This window comes from Bemisia tabaci, chromosome 6 (assembly GCF_918797505.1).
Source record: "Bemisia tabaci chromosome 6, PGI_BMITA_v3".
NCBI lineage: Eukaryota > Metazoa > Arthropoda > Insecta > Hemiptera > Aleyrodidae > Bemisia > Bemisia tabaci.
In genome coordinates, this window is record NC_092798.1 from 46,628,779 (window position 1) to 46,648,242 (window position 19,464).

At 38.1% G+C, this 19,464-nt stretch overlaps 1 protein-coding gene across 2 annotated transcripts in view; it reads left to right on the forward strand.

Annotated features, from left to right (window-relative positions):
* Window positions 1–9,169: 9,169 nt before the first annotated feature.
* LOC109030069 (17-beta-hydroxysteroid dehydrogenase 13) overlaps window positions 9,170–19,464 on the forward strand; it is a 73,293-nt gene continuing 62,998 nt past the window's right edge. Inside the window, exon 1 of one of the 2 annotated variants that reach the window (XM_019040833.2) lies at window positions 9,170–9,431. The gene's annotated coding sequence lies outside the window, so the exon portion shown is untranslated. Of the gene's footprint in view, window positions 9,432–10,264; window positions 10,387–19,464 lie in introns of those variants that run through there. The other variant, XM_072301714.1, reaches the window with a different exon arrangement.

Here is a 19,464-nt window from a genome sequence, read left to right on the forward strand (position 1 = left end):
TTAAAGGGCTTGGCTCTCGATTCAAGCAAAAATCCGATTGAATCATGAGTATTTTTTCTTGTCACATTTTTAAAGAGTCTAGCCGCAAATGCCGCAAATGCCGCAAATGCCGCAAATGCCGCAATATGCCGCAATCACACGCTGATTGTGGCTTGAATGTGGAAGTCATCGGCTCGATGCCTGAATTTTGCGCTTGTCGCGCAAAATTCAGCGACACTTCTCATCGACCATCGGATAATGTCGGGAACTATTCGAATAGATTTGATACACGTCTGGATGAAAATAACTCGAATTTGCGAGATTTCAGCTGCTGAGCGATGACTGTTGACTTCCATATTCAGCTGCCGAAGTCAGCGTGTGATTCCGGCAATACTTTTTTCAGTGTTGCTTTGATTGTTGCAACGTCCCTACAATTTATTGTCTCCGAGCAATCATTCCAACGATTCAATATCAGAGTCTCTCCGGCTTAATTTGAAGGTTATTCACAGTTCGTGGATACGCGAGTTAACAGCTAGCGTTAAAACTTAGTACTGCGCAACGCGTCAAGAAAATCAAAATATAAGATCAGGATGACCTCCGTCAAACACATTTTGGTCCTAACGCTGCCGAATTTGTGAAGCACGTTGTTTTTTTCCACGGAAAATTGAACGGCGCACAGTGTATCGAGTCAATTAGAGAGGTCGGACATGAAATTTTTGACTAAAACAGCAAATTATGATGTTTATTTCGTCGTATTTTCAACTTAAAGGAATGCTTTCGGTAGAAAATTTCACGAGAAAGCAATGGAGCTACTGTTAGGACCTCAAATTTTCGAATAAACTGAATTATAAGCGTTTAAAGTTTTCAAATTTTGTCCGACCTCTCCTATTGACTCGGTCCACTGTGTGGCGCCGACTGATAATATCGACGAATCTTGCAGTCACGAGTAGTGCATGCGATAATGGGTTACCGACCCGAAACCGACTTATTGCTGTCTGGCGTGAGGACATATTTGGATTTCCGTATGAGCCCCAAAAAGTATGGATTTATATGTAGAACAGGGCTTACGTAAAAATTGAAATACGCCCTTTCGCCAGAAGAGCGACGTTATTGTCGTCTGATTATGGACAATAGCCGATGTCCGGTGGTCAGTTTGAGCGTCCTTGCTGATCATAGTTCGATAGATGCAGTTCGCAAATTCCGCAGGAGAATGCATTTTGCTCCTTGGAATATATGACGGATGGTTCTACATTGAATTGCAGTCTTGTGCAAAGCGTCTATTTTACCATGGATATTTTTTGAGAGGCACGATTATTGATTCGTATCGAAAGTATTGAGGAGAAAAGTCCTGATCTATTCGTCATGTCAGTGGCCAAAGTGCAAAACCGTACATCCTCATAGCGGTGTTTCAAGATTTCTGCTTCAATTTCATCTTTTCAAAGAGAAACGAGTCACCATTATAGCTTGAAATTTATGCAGACTGCTAACAGGTATGAAAAATCAAGGTACGTCTCGATGAATTCCATCAATTATACCTTTCCAAAGAAAAAATAAAGTATGACATGAAGTGCGCAACGTCGCAAAAGGAGATACTTGGTTTCACACTTTGGTCATCGATATTTAGACGTATTTCTATCAAACGGAACTATGTGCATTAAGACATAAGCCCTGAGACCCATAAGAATATATGCATATCAGGGCTCACGTCATAATGCACATAGTTCCGTTTGATAGAAATACGTCCATTTGATAACATTGCTTTTGCCTCCCAACATTTTAAGGAGCGTCGAGCGAACTATTTTCACTATAACGAACTTTTTTCATAACTCTTTCAAAATTCAAATTAAAAAGAAAAACCAATCCTCACTGAAAAAAGTGATCGGCGCAAGTATGGTGATTCTTGAGTTTGCCGCTAAGAAATTGTTTATCTTTGATCCAAGCTGAATTTTTATTGATTCAAGAAAAAATGCTCGGGTTATGCAAAAAAAAATAGTTTATATTAAGCAGCAAAATTTTTGATTGAAAAAAAAAATTCTCCTTAGCGGCAAATTTAAGATTTTTTCCCCGTATTCTCACAAACGCCAATTCAATTTAAATACAATTTTGAGAAATTTGAATGAGTAAGTACACTGTTATTTCCGGTATATAAAAATTAGATGCAATAAATGACGCAGTCATTCATCCGCTTGATGCAGATTTTGTCCTCTGTTTCACGGTGCCGGAACTATTAACCTGTTTTATATTCGATTCGCGAGGAGCCGTGGGTTGAGTTGTCTAATTATACAAACCAGGCATGTTTGTCAGGTGATATCACAGGTCACAGGTCTCATCAGCCAAATATTTACTTGTCTCAATTTGTCGTGAATGATTTCCGAGGGCCATCTGCTCGATTGTCAGGTAGGTTTGTTGCACCGATGACCGTGGGATGGATTACGGTGAGAAAATATTAATAAAGAACCCGTCTTGGCCACAGAGCTGAACTTTCAATATTAACTTTCAAGTTTTGTGCGGTAGAGTAGAACTAACTACATACAGAGGCGGATCCAGCAATTTGGCAACACCGGATTGCCTCCATTTAAACCTATGCTAAAAAATCGATTCTTATCGGAGCACCTGCCCCTTCTAAGAACCGATACATTTCCATAGGTTTAAATGGAAAAAATATAACGTTGCCAGTTTGCTGGATCCGCCAATGACTACATACAGTACAAAATGGGAGGCTTCAAACAACTTTGCGGCAACCAAGATCCAAGCAACCAAATTTCTGTAGTTGTGGACTAAAGAACCCAGAGCTCTCTCTAAATTTTGAGAAATCAGGTGAAAGCTACGCGCATTGCTCGAAGCTTATTTTGCAACTTTAAAAACCTGTACTTTCAAACATGTAAATATCAGTTCTTAAAATTGTAAGTGAATACCTTTGGCTATTATCCACACGGATGTACAAATGGCTAACACCGGTAAGTATACCTTCACCCGACGAAAATATGTACGAGTCACTGAAAAAATGCAACAATTTTCTTTTATTACTGTTCATTATTACTTATTGACGACAAAGCCTCCAAGTTCGTATACTGAGTCAAGTAGGAGACGGACTACAATGTTGACGGCTATTATTCCGATATTAGCTTGCTACCGCTGTTAGTTTTACTGCGATTTAACTCTTTGCTGAACTGCCATTCTAAGGAAGAACGCAGTATGAGCTTTCATCCGTTGCCAATTTCTCATTGAAAAATCACAAATTTTGGGGAGAATTTTAAGATATTTTTCCTCCGGCTTTTCAGAAAATTTTGCTTGAGATTTGATATTGAGTGTTTGAAAATTTTAAGAAAATATATTTACAAATTTCTTCAAATATAAATATTTTCTGAGAGGAAATTTGGCAATATTTAAATTCTTTTACGGCGTTTTTCCTTAACACAGCAGTAAATGACTGCATACTTTCCTGGTCACTCAATTTTGAGAACTAATCCTTGCATGTTTCAAATCATACCTGAAGACCAATGCGTCGTTTTGATGGTCCCCATCAGTCAAGGATAAAAAACCACAAAGACATCTTTTCTTCGCTTCCTCTGACTGTAATTGTGTTTAGTCAAGCATTCGATGCTTGATATCTAAACAATGTAGCATGATTACACGTCATACAGAGTTAGAATAAATTTTAACGAAAAAATTAAATACAGTGTTTCTGATGAAGTTATAAAGGTTTTAAGGCATCGTGAGGTATGGATGACTCCTTCATATTTTTATGGTATCTTACCAGAATAAATTCAAACGCAAATTCGAAAAATTTTCGTAATGCAGGGACACATTAAGAAGTCTGAGAGGAATACATGTGTATTTTATTGTCCGAATTAATGAACCATTGGTTATAAGAATCTTTGTCCAATGTTTTTGTGTTCAATTTTTTTTGGTCCATTTTACATTTTTGTCCAGTAGTTAGTTGGGCGAAATTTATCGGACTAAAATTCTCTAGGACGAAAAAAGTTGGCCGAAAATTCCTGAAACCGAACCATTGGCTCTGTGTACCTACTTTGATTCTATCAGCCTGCTTTGCGATCGCTTTCTTCAACGCCCTTAAATGTTTTTAAATGATCCTTAAATGTTTTTTCTTCCCTAATCTGGATTTTTGAAAGTACATGTGTGTACAAGTCCCGGGCCTCATTCTTCAAGCGATGCTACTTACGTGACAGAGAGATGAAAAAGGGGGGAATTTTTCTTTAAAAATATGCGTTACACAATTAATCATACTGATGACTTGTAAAAATTTCTGCAGGTTTCCAGAAGGTTAGCAGTCCTGTCGCAAAATGACGGACATTAGTATGAAATAAAAGCAACTCGTGTGATCATGAAACTTGAGAATGAACGTGCTTCACTTTAATTTTTATGGACGAAAAAAGGAAGATTTATGAATGTGTATCCAGGTCTTCTAATTATTAAATACAAAACAAAATGCCAAATTGTCGGAATGCATCTGATCGTGTTTCCTGCATGATGATATACCGACCCACCCCCCCTCCAAAAAAAAAAAAAAAAATGATACCAAGCATTATGTTTGAGAGACGGATAGAGTTGCCGAGTTGATTTAATATGCTCATAATATTCGATGGCTCAGAATGAGTAAATTGTTAACGTATAACAATAAATGTATTACATTTAGCAAGAAGGAACCCACGCCATTACAGTGTCGTATAAATGTTGCTTCTTCATAATTATCTAAAAAATCTCACAGAATAACAAATATTATCTGATTTCCAACACCAAATTCTTAATTTTAGAGGGAAATAATTGTGTACATTTTGATACTCTGCATTTATTGGGTATTTTTAAAAGAAAATAAGAAGTTGCACGATTTTGAAAACACTGTAATCCCGCTGGTTCCTTTTTGCTAAATGCGATCCAAATGATGTATTGCGGTTTGTGCGTGCTTTACAACTCGGCAATAAGGCACGAGTATACCTAACTAAGGCAGAGACTCATTGCGTCAGTGAGGTCGCAGGTTCTGAGACTGATGCTATCATGTGCCATTATTGGGCAAGCGAAAACGAGAGTTGGGTAAACTTGTCAGGTTGAGCTGAGGGTTTATGGTCAAAATAAAAGTGAGGAGAGAGCCAGGATGTGATGAAAGAGAGGGAGAGAAAGACAGAGCAGGAATGGCTTCGTCGTGAGTAGGAGATAGAAGAGGACACAAAAATTTTGGGGTCTTCTCATTAGTTTATGGCTGGTCCTGAGGAAAGGGACGTAAGTCCATAAAAATTCGAAACTAAGTTACTGACATCAGATCATAGATCATGGGCACAAAAATCGGCGTTCCTCCGTCGTAAGGGTGTAAGTGTAAGTCCATTTCCGCGTGAGCCCTGTGGTTCATATAACTCCATGCTTTCTGGGGGCTCATTTCGAAATTGAGATACGCTTTTTTAGAATATTAGATAGAAATTTATGTTGAACCTCCAGATTCAATTTTTGACTCGACTTGACTAAGATCTTAATTATACGCGGGGAGGAAACACTCAGATTTGTCAAGCTGATACTTTTTTTTAAAAAGATTTAATTACCCACGAGTGTTAAACATTTTCGAACTGCAAAGTGAGTACAAAGTCTTTCAATCTCGGAAAAGAAACTTTTTAACACACGTGAGTGATTATATTTTCTTTAAAACAATCTATCATCGCAACTGAGACCATTCCTCCGAAAAATTGCTTCGGTAAGCAAAGGTTCTTTCCCTCATGCTCGGTGACATTTGGTAGAGAAGAGATGGACCGTGCATGTTTATCAGAAAGGAACCAACCACATTTTCGAAAAAATTGAGTTAAGAATGCTTTTTGAGTTCCAGTATAGTCGTTTATTTTCTCCTGCCAAAATCTGAAAGTCGAAAAAAAGAAATTAGTTTGGGAAAAGAGAGGTTAAAGTTTATTTCCTGCGTTGAGCTTTATGCAGGAATAAAACTTCAAAGCTATTTTGCTCTCAATTTCAACTTAATGTGGATTGGTTCCTTTCCATTGAACTCGGTCCAGTTGAGAATCAGCAGAAAAAGAAGACGGGTTCACTATATACTGTCATGCTAAGGAAAAACGCCGTATTAACATTCGAGAGTTGCCAAATTTTCTTGATAAAACGTTTATTTCTGAGGAAAGTTATGAATATGTTTTCTTGACATTTTCGAGAATTTCAAGTGACATTGCGAACAAAATTATCTGAAAAATTGGAAGGAAAATATTCATAGGTTTTCCGGGAAAGTCATGTTTTATCCAAGGAAATTTGGCAACGCCTGAATGTTCATACGACGTTCTTCCTTAGCACGGCAGTATAGATGGGTTCTATTCAGGTTGCCGAGAATAAATGAGCTATCAATAATGATGGGACAGAAACCAGAGTTCAAGGCTAAAAATTTCCAGAGCAAACATGAGCGATCGGGGGAAACGGACGGAAGAGGACAAAAAGACCAAGACAGCCTTGAACTGGACGATGCCACCCGTGCAAGTCGTGGAACGCCACCGTGAACTCGCCTGGGATTTTCGATGAATATTTCAGGCGGCCCCTGCCTGGCCAAGGACTAAATGCAGTTTATGGCCTCGTGCATCTGAAACCCGCATCAAGCGCCATGAGAAAATTCGGTGGTATTTTAACAAATAAATACTCTGCGGATGTTACATGTACGTGTCAGATGTTATTTTTTGAGCCGAAAATTCTCAGCATCCAAACTAATGATGATAAACATATTCCGACGAATAAAGGGCTGGGCTCATTAGGTAGTGGTCGAAAAATTGTTTGATTGTTGGTGCGTAGTTTGGGCTCCGAGACTAAAGATGATAAGTCAGGATTGCAGTCAGAATAAAGCAACCCCTACATGATGAAGTCGCACACCTTTCTGCCGTGATATCTCCACGGTTTTTTTTAGTCAAAGTAAATTTGGCGACGTCAAAAAGCTCATAAGGCGTTTTTACAAAGTCGTGATAGCGAAGAGAGCAATAAGTGATAGTAAGAAGTTTTGAGAAAACTGTCTCAGAAGCGTCTTACCGGAAAATTTTATTAGTAGAAGCCTTATTCGTTCTATGTTAAATAGCCGCACTATAATCATCTGAAAGACTCCTATATAAATCGTTTGGATGATTGAAAATCGACCGATTTTATTTCAATTGCATAAAATGGGTATTATTAAGTTTCATGCTAGGTAAGTAAAAGGCAAGACAGCCGTAAGTGCTATCTTCTCCATGCTTTTGTGGTTGCGTTTTGGACATACACAACGAAGACATTTTCAAGTTAGAAATCGGCAGAAAAGTGCGGCACTTTACTTGAAAGCACTGATTTCATTGGCTCTCTTGAGGAATAATGTAACTTACAGCTGTTTTGCCTTAAACTTGCACACTTACGGCTGTCTCCATGTGTCTCCTTTTCATACAATTAAGCTGATTTGGGCGTATTTCTACCAAACAGAACTATGTGCGGATGGGAAAGATCGGGTGTGCTCGTAGCAAGGTGAATAAGAAATAATGTAATCAGTGGGCGTGATTCCTTTCGGTGAAGTGGAAAAGTGGTATTTTAAATTCAGCAAACAGAACTATGTGCCAACTGAATGCGGGACTCATGGGCCGTGGGCATGGCAAACGAACGTTATGGACAGGGCTCATGAGTTAAAGCGGAGGGAGGGCGACAAGGAGACGGCTTCGTTGCCGCTGACGTCACTGACGCTTTTATAATTACCATGCGTTCTTACCGCCCGAAAACTAACGAGCACACCCCATATTTCCCACCCGCACATAGTTCTGCTTGGTAGAAATACGTCAAATTTTGCTGTTTTAGCTATTTCAGCGATTTCATCCAAAAGAGATTAGACGAATTTTGAAGGAAACCCGATTTCAAAAATTCGACACTCATTGCTCTCTTCGCTATCACGGCAGGGTAGTGGAGCTATTTTCAAGAGTGCAGTGCTGCTGTACTAAGGAAGAACGCCGTATGAACATTCGCGAGTTGCCAGATTTACTTCGATAAAATGTTTATTTATGAGGAAAGTTATGAATATTTTTCCTTCAAATTTTTAGAATCTGTAGGTGAAATTGCGAACAAAATCATCAAAAAAATTGGGACCAAAAAATTCATTAGTTTACCATAAAATTCACGATCTATAAAAGGAAATTCCGCAACGCCTGAATGTCCATACGGCGTTTCTCCTAAGCACAGCAGAGTGGTCATCTCGACGCGTTGGGCGGTTGAGAGGTGCAGGTGAGCCCGCGCGCGCGGAGCGGCGCACAGTGGATCGAGTCAATCAGAGAGGTCGGACATGAAATTTTTAACTAAAACTGCACATTTTGATGTTTAAATCGTCATATTTTATATAATGTAAAGTAAGGGGTGGGTTTCATAAAAATTTTCACGAGAAAACCAATGGAATCACTTTTAAAAGCCCAAATTTTTGCAAAAACGGAGTTATAAGCGTTTAAAGTTTCCAAATTTTGTCCGAACTCTTCACGGAGAAAAAGACTTTGTGCATGGGTCCCAAAGTTGAGGTCATATGGATCTCTGAAGTTTTCAGATCGCGCATCCGAAAACTTGAGGTCCAACTGCCGAAGTTCAAGTCAGACTTCTGAAGCTCTCGGTATGTACCGGAGTACTTCAGGTTTGTGACCTGAACACTCAGGTATATACCGAAGTACTTCAGAAGTCTGACTTGAACTTCGGCAGTTGGACCTCAAATTTTCGGATGCGTGATCCGAAAACTTCAAAGATCCATATGACCTCAACTTCGGATCCCATGCACAAAGTTTTTGTCTCCGTGAAGAGGTCGGACGAAATTTGGAAACTTTAAACGCTTATAACTCCGCCTATACAAAACTTTGAGGTTTTAAAAGTGTCTCCATTGGTTCCCTCGTGAAATTTTCTATGAAATCCACCCCTTAAAATATAAATTATGAAGTACTTCAGAAGTCTGACCCGAACTTTGGCAGTTGGACCTCAAGTTTTTGGATGCGTGATCCAAAAACTTCAGAGATTCATACGACCTCAACTTCGGGTCCCAAGCACGAAGTTTTTTTCTCCGTGATTCTATCGACTCGATCCACTGTGCGGCGCGGCGGATCCCGAGCGAAGCGCTCCGCGCTCGGCGGCGAGCAAACAAGGAGGTTGCAGGTTGTATACTCTGCGCAGGTTGTGCCGACAGAAAAAGAAAGTTGCCGAAGACGAAGACGTAGACGAAGCGCCGAGACGGAGGAACCGAGGATCGAAAGGAAGGGTAAAGCGCGGAATCCACAAGCTCCGAAATCGCTCGCGGCCGCAGTCCCGCTCGCAAGCAGTGTCCGCTCGAACCTCCGCGCGCGCGCACGCTCTGTCCGATTTTTCGCGTTTTTCGGGATCGAGTGCGTTTTCCGCACACGCCTTGTTTCAAGTGCTCCAATGGATTAAAATCCCGCTCCCTTTCCGAGCTTCGATTTTTCGCAAGGATACGTGAGCAGACTAGCAAAGTGAGTTTATCACACTTTTTTTCCTTTCAAAATCACACTGGAAAAAAAACGCTTGGGTCTAGAGTCCAGACTCTTAAAAACATTGACAAGAAAAAAAAACTCTTGATTCGATCGGACTTTTGCGTAAATCAAGAACCAAGCCTCTTAATTTGAGCGAATTTCTTTTCGAAGGAAAACATTTTTTTCTCGTCAAAGGTTGATGGTCAGGAATTCTGACAAATACCGATCAAATTTTGGAAGTTTAACGTATTTTTTAAAATAACAACGTTTGAATGTTTTGAAAGTATTTTTTGTTAGGACTGAAATTTATTCTTACATGTTACCATTCGATATGTTCCTATTGGGTAAAATTTTGAATAATTTATGTTTTTTTAAAACAAAAAAGCAAGTTTACAAAATTTTGATGTGGATGCTGCATGTAACGACTGAAAAATAATTGAAAAAACCTTAAAACAGTCTAATATTCAAAGAAGAATCTTTAATTGCATTTTCAAAGTATTGCACGATCTATTATCAAAAGTAAGCGAAACACTCTTATTTAAGCTTAAGTGAGAATATTGGACGCCATCAAGCCCCGTAAATTTTGTTAAGAATGATGCTTTCACCGATACAAAAAAAGGGAGACGACGAAATGGATGGATGCGAATAGAACACAGCTCCCTACTTTGCTTAGTGAGTGCCGACAATTTTTTAATGCAAGTTTGAGCAATGTTTGCGTATAGATAAAGGTCTGGTGATACACGTGTGAGCATAATAGTGGACAAATGATAAGAAAGCTATATTTAAAGCGACTCTCCAATCAAAACAAACGTAAATCTAGGTTGTGACAACTTGCGATACAAACTCGTCCGCGCATGCGAGTGTGTCGGTAAAAATCGAGAATTCAATTAGCGACCACCGCTACTTTCCCCGAACGGGCCATCGAAGTGGAAGCATGCGTCCAAATTTAGTTGAGGTAGGAGATAAGTTGTGTCTGCGTTTAGTAATCCTTTCGAAAGTTACTGAGCTCCTCGAAACAAATCATCCAAAGAATTGATTTTGCGTTAAAAAGGAGAGCCCAAAAATTTTTGAAAATTGTGAATTCTGCGGTAATATTATTCAAGGTTTAAGACGAATGAGTTCCGCCCTCTCTGGGGGAGGGTTGAGCGGTTGGAATGATGAGCCCATGTTTTCGAAAAATCTGCGATGGATTTGGATAATTTTACTGAGTTTGGTCCTATAGGTGTAAGTTTCCCAAATCTCTGAACCAGTTGTCACCCTGTGGTTGACATTTATCTCACTTTTCTATCCTTGCGTTTAAGTCTCTTGGCTATTCGCCTATTAATTGAGTTTCAATCGCCTTCCTGATATGCTGTGTTACTCTCACCTACTATTGGCCTCCCCTATGAATTAGTTTAGACTGTTCTTTTGACTTTAGCAAAGTAATTCTTGAAGTGAGTGCATCATAGTAAATCCTTTAGATTATAGTCAGGCTGACTTACATCCATTGGTGAGCATATCTTGAGAATGTTCTTAAACTTTTTCGCACATTTTTATTTTGCAAACAAGATGTCTTTGCTAATTTTCAAAGGGCATCTGTAAATGCCGTGATGCATTTTTCGGTCATTACTGTTCCTAACCGAGGAGTAAAAGTCCGCGAATAAATTGTGCACTCACATCTAAGGTTCAACAAAGTAAAGCCTCAAAGTATTTGAATGCAGGGTCTTACGCATTCATAGTCCTCAGCTTTTATCTCCTAAGAATACATTCGGTCATTGTATTGGAAATTTTTATCGGTGATGTATCAAGTGTGCTCACAGCTGACTCCATGAATGAGGCTGTAAATTGAATTGCGCTATCGGATTACACTAGGACCGACCTCTTATAAAAGCTGATTATGAACACAGTAGTCAGATCTCAGATACATTTCAGTGGCGTTGCGTGCTTTGCGACATATTGATTGATCTGCCACTTAAACCTGTGGAAAGGATCGATGAATAAGGCACTCGTAACGAACACCTTAATAATCGATTCTTTCCATAACTTCAAATGGGGAAATAACGATAATCGATCATACATTTGACATTTTTGATGTACACAAATATAAATGTTACATACAAAAAATTTACACAGAAGTTTTTAGCTGTATTTTTGTGAAATTTCGCTCAGAAAACAAACATTTGGGTGTTGCTGAATTTTCCCCCAATAAAATAGATATTTTTGAAGAAAGTCATGAATAATTTCCTATGAAATTGTAAGACACTCCAGATTAAATTGCGCATGGAATTTTTGCAAGAATTTAAATTAAAAAATTCACACGTGTCCTTCAAAATTCGTAAAATTCCAATGAGTTAGCTGAAAGGAACCAAGCCACATCAGCCATTGCGAAAATCAAAATTACAAAAACTGTGAAATTTTTCTATCTATAAACAATGTATTTCCTCTTAATCTATGGATAAAGCGGCAACATTGGGAGCTTGGTGCGCGCGCTGCCGATGAATACCAGCGATTGGAAGCCCCCTTGGAGAACATTATTTCAGCTACAAAGTGAGGATAATTGGACGCTGCGCCCGATGGCAACGGTTACTTGCATCACGTGCTGCCGTCTTCCAAAGGCCCTCGCATCGATATTCGTTCATCGGAGAGCTCTTACTTTAAAATCCGAGCGTTCTTCGTCACGTATTTTGGCCGTACACTCACATTTCGTGAGATACACTTGCTGCGTCGCACAATGGATCAAGCCAATGGGAGAGGTCGGACATTAATATTTGGAATATTTTTAAGGGAAACTTTAAAAGCTTATACTCGTAACTCCATTTCCCACAAAACTTTGAGGTTTTAAAAGTGGTTCCATTGGTTTTCTCGTGAAATTTCCCGTATGAAGCACCCATAAAACTTTAAAATATGACAAATTAAACATCAAAATTTGCAGTTTTGGTAAAAAATTTCATGTCCGACTTCTCTGATTGACTCGATTCTTTGTGCGTCAGGGCACAAAAATTCGACTGGAACATGAAATTAAGCGATAGGTACCACATTGCCGTGCACGCGAGAACGCCGTATGACTCATCAGACGTTGTCAAATTTCCCTCGGAAAATCATGAATTTTCAGGAAAATTCGTGAATATTTCATCTCCGATTTTTCATTGGATTTCGTTCTCAATTTGATCTGAAAATTCTGAAAATTTAAACAAAAATATTCATAACTTTCTTTAAGAATTAATATTTTCAGAGAATAAATTTGACAACATTTGAACGCTTTTAAGGCGTTTCTATATGGCACAGTACATTAGTGACGGCATATTTGCGCTCCCCCGATTTCTTTAATTCCTCGTTATGATTTTCGTCCGACGTCATCTAAGGTTGTTTTTAATTTTATGAGCTTTAGAACAAAATCAAATCTAAGACTAAAATGCGTACACACAGGGTGACCCAGAAGTCCCGCTCCGCTACTATAAACCTCAGGGTTTTTACCCCTTTCCGGGGAGATCCCATGAAATTTTGTAGGGTCCCAAAAGCAGTTTCTAACATTGGGAAATTCACAAAATTTCAAGTGTCTATCAAAAGTTGCAGGAATTATGCCTTCAAATTTAGCCTTCAATCTCGTTTATTTGTGATCGATTTGTTCATTTTTCTCTTTCCATTTTTATCAATTATTTTTACATTCTTTTTTTCTCTCTTGCTAGTCAATCATGCACTGATACGTTTCTATTTTATTGTAGTTTATGGTTTGTCATTTTTTGATACGCTGAAGGTGGAGTTAATACTCTGAAATGTTTACGTAATAAATTTAATTTCAACAATTCCATGGCCCAGCTATATTTGCTCATGGTCATTTGTGTAAAAACCATGCATAATGCATCTCCTTACGTGCGTAAGTAAAAATAGATACTAATTACCTAAACACTTCGTGTAAGTACGCGCTTTATCTAAATGCAGTTCTGTTCTTCGTTCAATTCAGAGCTTAAATATGTCTTTTCTTATTTCCTCCTTAAATTCGTGTGATTATACTTACCGCCCTCTCAAAATTCGCAAGACAAAAAAGATGGTATCTTCACCCGATTATCAAACCCTGCAACATCTCTATAACTTCACTTTCCTTCTTATGGTGGAGACTGATATTAATTACGCAGAGCCAAGCGAATGGTTAATAAGCGACTCATTATATCCTGATAAGCAACTCATTGGCCGCGAAATACCACTTGAGTGAGGGTAATTACCTTTCCGTTATAACGAGCAATCAATAGCAGGTTTTATAAATCAAGAAATTCTGATGATTATTTCCTCATCAAAAAAGTGTACTACAAAAGCTCCTCTAAAATTGTATGTCTGGTTGGATAACTTTTGTCTCTCTTCTGTTTTAATGTATTATATGGACGTATTTCTGTCAAACAGAACTATGTGCATTCAGACATGAGCCCCGAAACCCATAAGAATATATGCATAACAGAGCTCACGTCATAATGCGCATAGTTCCGTTTGACAGAAATACGTCCACATTATCATGAGTTGGTCATGACATTGGAAACGCGTTGCTTTCAATATCAATGATAGCGATGAAATGGTGTGCGCTCCATAGATTGTTGCGAGGCTATCATCGACCGAAATATTGTTGGATTTAAAAATTGCAATATGTTGCTAGTTATGCGACCAACCCAGATAAGACATAATATTTTTACAATATTGGGCAAATATTGTCAGTACTGTCGCAATATTTACACAATACTGACAATATTTTGATAATATTATAATCAAAATTATTTTTTTAGAAAATATTTAAAGAATCATCATTTAGTATTTTTAAAAATAATATGTTTACCCAAAACATCATAAAAATATTTTCAAAATATTTGTATTTCAATACTGTAAAAATTTATATCGTGAGAGTATTTTTAAAATATCAGTACATATAATATTTATATTCAAAATATTTATTATATATTTTAAAAACATTTTAAAAGACAGTAATGCATTGGTAAGTATTTTCAAAATATTTTGAAAATATTTTAAACAATAATACTGCTATTCAAAATATTTTTAAAATATTTTCAATATCCTAATCGGTATAAGTCATCATACTAAATGCCTGCCCATAACGAAAAGTATTAAACATAATAAGGCTTAGATTTAAGACGTAGCTCAAATGTGTTCTTTCTGAACAATTATCCATTATTTTCAACCTTATTATTCATAAAGGTTATTGCAGTTGTTGTCAAATTTAATATAATATAATATATATATTTTTTTGCCTCCCAAGAAATTGTTGAATTTCCACCTCCTTGAGGTCATTTTCAATGTATTTGCGCGTGATCTCAGTTTATTTCTTTTTTTGTTTCGTTTGTAGTTCATGTACTGTTGTGAATATTATCATTGAATGAGAATGTTATCATTCATTCACATCTGGTTGTTTATTTTTTATTTTTCAAATTTCAAATGAAACATTTAAATTCAACTGAAGAAGAAATTCTTGATCTCGTGTGCTTATTGGTCTCCTGTAGAACTTGCACTTAGTAGCTGTGCAGCTGTGAGATTATGGCAATCGCACCTGCATAGTCTTTATGAGGAAGACATCAAACTGCAATCAAATGCAAAATGCATCTCAGAATGTCGATGAAAAATTTAAAGAGAAAAAAATAAATAAAATAATAGAATGGTGGAAATAATAGAATAACAGAGACAAAAGAAGAGAAATAAAATGAAGTAAATCAAATTAATGATAAAATGAAGTCAAAGACTAAACTGAAGTAAAACATTAGAGGGAGCAAGGAGATGAAGTAAAAAAACTGAGATGAAGAAAAAAATAAAGTATAAGGGAAAAAACTAAATGAGGTTAAAGAATAGAATGAATTTAAAGAATTAACTGAAGTCAAAAAAATTATGATGAAGTATTAAAATAAATTACAGTAAAACAAAACAAAGTAAAGGAATAAGAAGTAAATAATTAAAGAAAAAAAATGAAGTGCTTGAAAAAAAAAAAAAATAGAGTGAAGAAAAAAATAGAGTCAGCAAGGAAATAAAACAAAGTAAAACGATAAAATAAATTTAAAAAATATAGTAAAGTAAAAAGTAAAATAAATACACGGACAAATCCAGGCAGATGGAAAATATCCTAGTTGCCCGTCCAACTCGACGTTAAATACCGGTTTTAAGTCACTAAAATACATCGTCTAGTGAAGCTCAATCGGTAGGGTCGTCGGTTAGTGTTAGGTAGGTCCCGGGTTCAATCCCCAAGGTGGATGAAAAATTTCTAATCTGCAAAATCGATTCAATAACATCCCAGTGGTTTCATTATTTTTATTTTTCATGGTTTCTAAAATTATTTCCACAATTAACCCTTTTCCACCATCCCCTAGCTGCGAACCCCTAAATTGATTCAATATTGGTGTAGTATTGTCTCAATATTGATATCCAAATACTTTCCCTTTGAAGTACTGGCACAGTATTCTCAGCCAAAGTATTGGCACAGTATTTATGCCAAAAGGAAAGATGGTGTACGATTTTAACATTGGCTCAATATTTAACCAATATTGGCCCAATGTTTGCATAAATACCAAAACAATATTGTTTAAATATTGGCTAAATATTCCTGTCTTATCTGGGAAATCACTTTAACACATCCATCTGTAAATTGGAATCGGACCCAAATTGGTGATCGTGTACGAGCTTAGCCATGACATTAAGACTCTGCACTAGAGCTGTACTCTTCCCATAGAGGTTAAAGTTTGGTAAATTCATTGAATTGACCTCTACATTATGACTCACAAAATTTGAGGATGTTGCTCAGGTTTCTTTTCAAAAAATAAAAATTGAGAAGACATTTGACAACATCTAATATAGTTCGACTGAGTTAATTTCGTCCCAAAGAACGACTTGTTTGAAGAAAAACATAAGCTCTATAAGAGTCCAGCAGCTCTTGTACCTTTTGTAATGCGTTGGCTGTTCGAGTGAAGCTATCACCGCGCCAAACAAAAGCATACCTTGATTTATTCGCAATCCATCGCGAATTTTTTCCCTTACTTTAAAAACTTGCGAAAAAACTTGACCCATAACTCAGCGATGCTCCGGGCTAATAATTCACCGATTCAATGTTAAAGACCATCCACTCGCTGCAGTGAAAGCCGAAAGAGCGAGTCTCCTTTTCGGTTCAATGTCACTCTCGGATTCCTCGTCAAACATCATACCTACATGCTGCAAAATTCGAGAATCGCGCCGTTTGCAGACGGAACTATCAGACACCGAGCGGTCCGCGTTCTTCGTTTCCGTTTGGATTCCTCGTTGATCAGCCATTTCATTTGACAAAAGAGTATACTTTAAGCAATACTGCCGTGCTAGGGAAGAACGCCGTATGAACCTTCAGGCTTTGTCAAGTTTCCTTTGATAAAACACGAATCTTCTGGTAAAATTATGAATGTTTTTCTTCCGATTTTTCAGATAATTTTGATCGCAATTCCACCAAAAAGCTCTGAAAATATCAAGGGAGAATATTGATAACTTTCCCCAAAAATAAATATTTTATCGAAGGAAATTTGACAACTATCGAATGTTCATACGGTGTTCTTCCTCAGCACGGTAGAAGAGATGAACGTCTCGTGCACTATAAGATTTTGACTCATCACTTTACACACAGACCATTTCGGACTTCTCCGAGTGATAAAGCTCTTGCATGCCTCGCAGGGATTTGCGATCTATGAACTTTTTTTATTGAAAAATTTCGCGAAAGAAACTATGGTTTGTCGCAAAATTTTTAAAAAAAAAAGTTCTAAAATCGCAAATTCTTGCGTATACGCTCTATTTTGGAGTTATTTCCTCCAGTCAATTTATCCTTCATCGCCGTTAAATCATGGCGTATACTCCTGATAGACTTTATGCAAGGGCTAAATTTTGTCCGCATTTTTACATTGAAATTTAACATCCGCCAATGAGCTGAAATTTCTCTATCAACCAATCATATAGAAGCCCCAGGACAGAAACTGATGTAGGGGACAGTCACAAGACAATTTTTGTGGAAAAGTGATAAAAATCGCGTACTCGCTTGCGCTAAATTTAGCGCAAGTGAGTACGCGATTTTTATCACTTTCTTACAGCCGTAGGACAGACTTGAATACGGTCGTGAGTTATCTTAAGCATATGAAAGGATATCCGCTTTTACCGACAGAATTCGGGCACAATGCTTTTTTTGTGAGTGTGACAGATCACCGGTATTTATAAAAGCTCTTTCATAACCTAATGCGAGTGCTTTGAGGACTCCACCCTTCCCTTATTTATTTACGTATTGGAGACTTTACGCTTATTTAAGGCGGCTCCTTGAAAACCAAATTTAGACCACTTTGCCAGCAAAAAGCAAGAAGCCGATTTAATTTCATACCATTTAATTCATTGTGAAAAAAACAAGATTAAAACTGAAAAACGTGCACGGAAAAAAATGGATCGCTAATTTCAGAACTAAATGGTTAAAAATAAGTCCTACATATTTCTAATGTACATTTTGTAGTGGTGACAAGCTAAATACCACGGGGGTGGTTAAATCAGGATTTCATTAGTATAAAATCTACATTGAAACATGTAGGACACTTTTTTTTAAACCATGTATGTGTAAAGCCGCTTTTATAGCGCTCTCTGGCGCTCTGCGACACCTATCGACCTAGCCGCCCAAGTCCCCCATCCTCCATTAGCTCTTCAGGGAGTTGGCAAACTCTCATTTCTTCCTAAACCCCCAGTCGCCACCATTTCACTGAGCGTCCCCTTCGTCTCCTCCCAGGAGGAACCCAATCAAGCAATTTCTTTGGCAGCCTTTCGGCCGTCATTCTATTGACATGACCATACCAGACAAGCTGTCTGGTCATGACGTTGAATATGATGTCATTTTCGCCTCCCATGATCTGACGCGCACTCTTTCATTTTTTAACTATAATATTGTTAAATCAGCAATTTAATTTTTCCCCGTTTGCTCTGCTTGCGCTTGCGTTTTGAAATCCGCAGGCCGGATTTCACCTGCCGTAAGGTGCTTCACAGCGCCCGGATTCCTCTTACGAAAGATGGCAGGGGCGATCATTCATACTTGTCACGGAAACGTATGCAAACATCGTGTCCCATCCTCATACTTCACAGCCAGTTTCCGACCCTGAGGTCGCGGTCCGGGTCCATCTGCCTGACCTATAGATGTCAGCCGTGGAATATTCCACCGACTTGGCCGAGATTTGACAGAATCACCAGCTACCTCATTCCTATGCCGTCCTTACGTCACCGTTTCGTTTCCTTACTTGGATTCCTCCATCGCCGATTTCGTACTCCTTCTTATCGCACCTTTTGCACAATCATTTTCATCCACCGATTCTGTGTAGAGTCCCTTTATACTGAGAGTTAAGATGAAATGTGATTGGTTCCCGTATTTTAGGCCTCCACAGTGCACAGACACCACAGTGTCACAAACGGGAAAAAAGATTACAATTTCACCAATTGCAAAGCTTAAAATCTGGAATGGATCGGGAAATTACGGGTTCGGCAAGGAACGAATTCTGAAACATACATCGACATAACCTGCAGATCTTTTTTTGTTCTTTTCTTTTTTTTAATTTTTGCAGTTTATTTGGGGCTTCTATTCCAGTTTAGGATAAATATCCGGCTTTCAAATTTTCAGGGATTTTAAGGCCGAGTAGAATCTGTTTCTGCACATCCTCTCGTCAATTCCGTGAAAATTTGTCGCTACCACCGGGATTCGAACCTGGGGTCTATTGGTCTAGAGTCAGACGTGCTGACTGCTTGGCCAACCTGGCCGGCATCCTGCAGATCGATGAGATACATTCTAACAACTTTAGGCAGATGAAAAACATCGGCAACTACCGGCATTTACCGGCAACCACAGAGACCACCTAAAGTTGCAGTTAGGTCGTTTCCGCTGACATGAAAACTGCCACCTAAAGCGGGAAAGAACAAGTCTGCCAGACCATGCAAATCGCAAAAGAAGGAGTGGATTGCAGACTCTGTCAATGTGACTATCGTAATTTTAGTGCCACTATATGATCAAAAAGTCTATTCACACAAATGTATCTCTCGC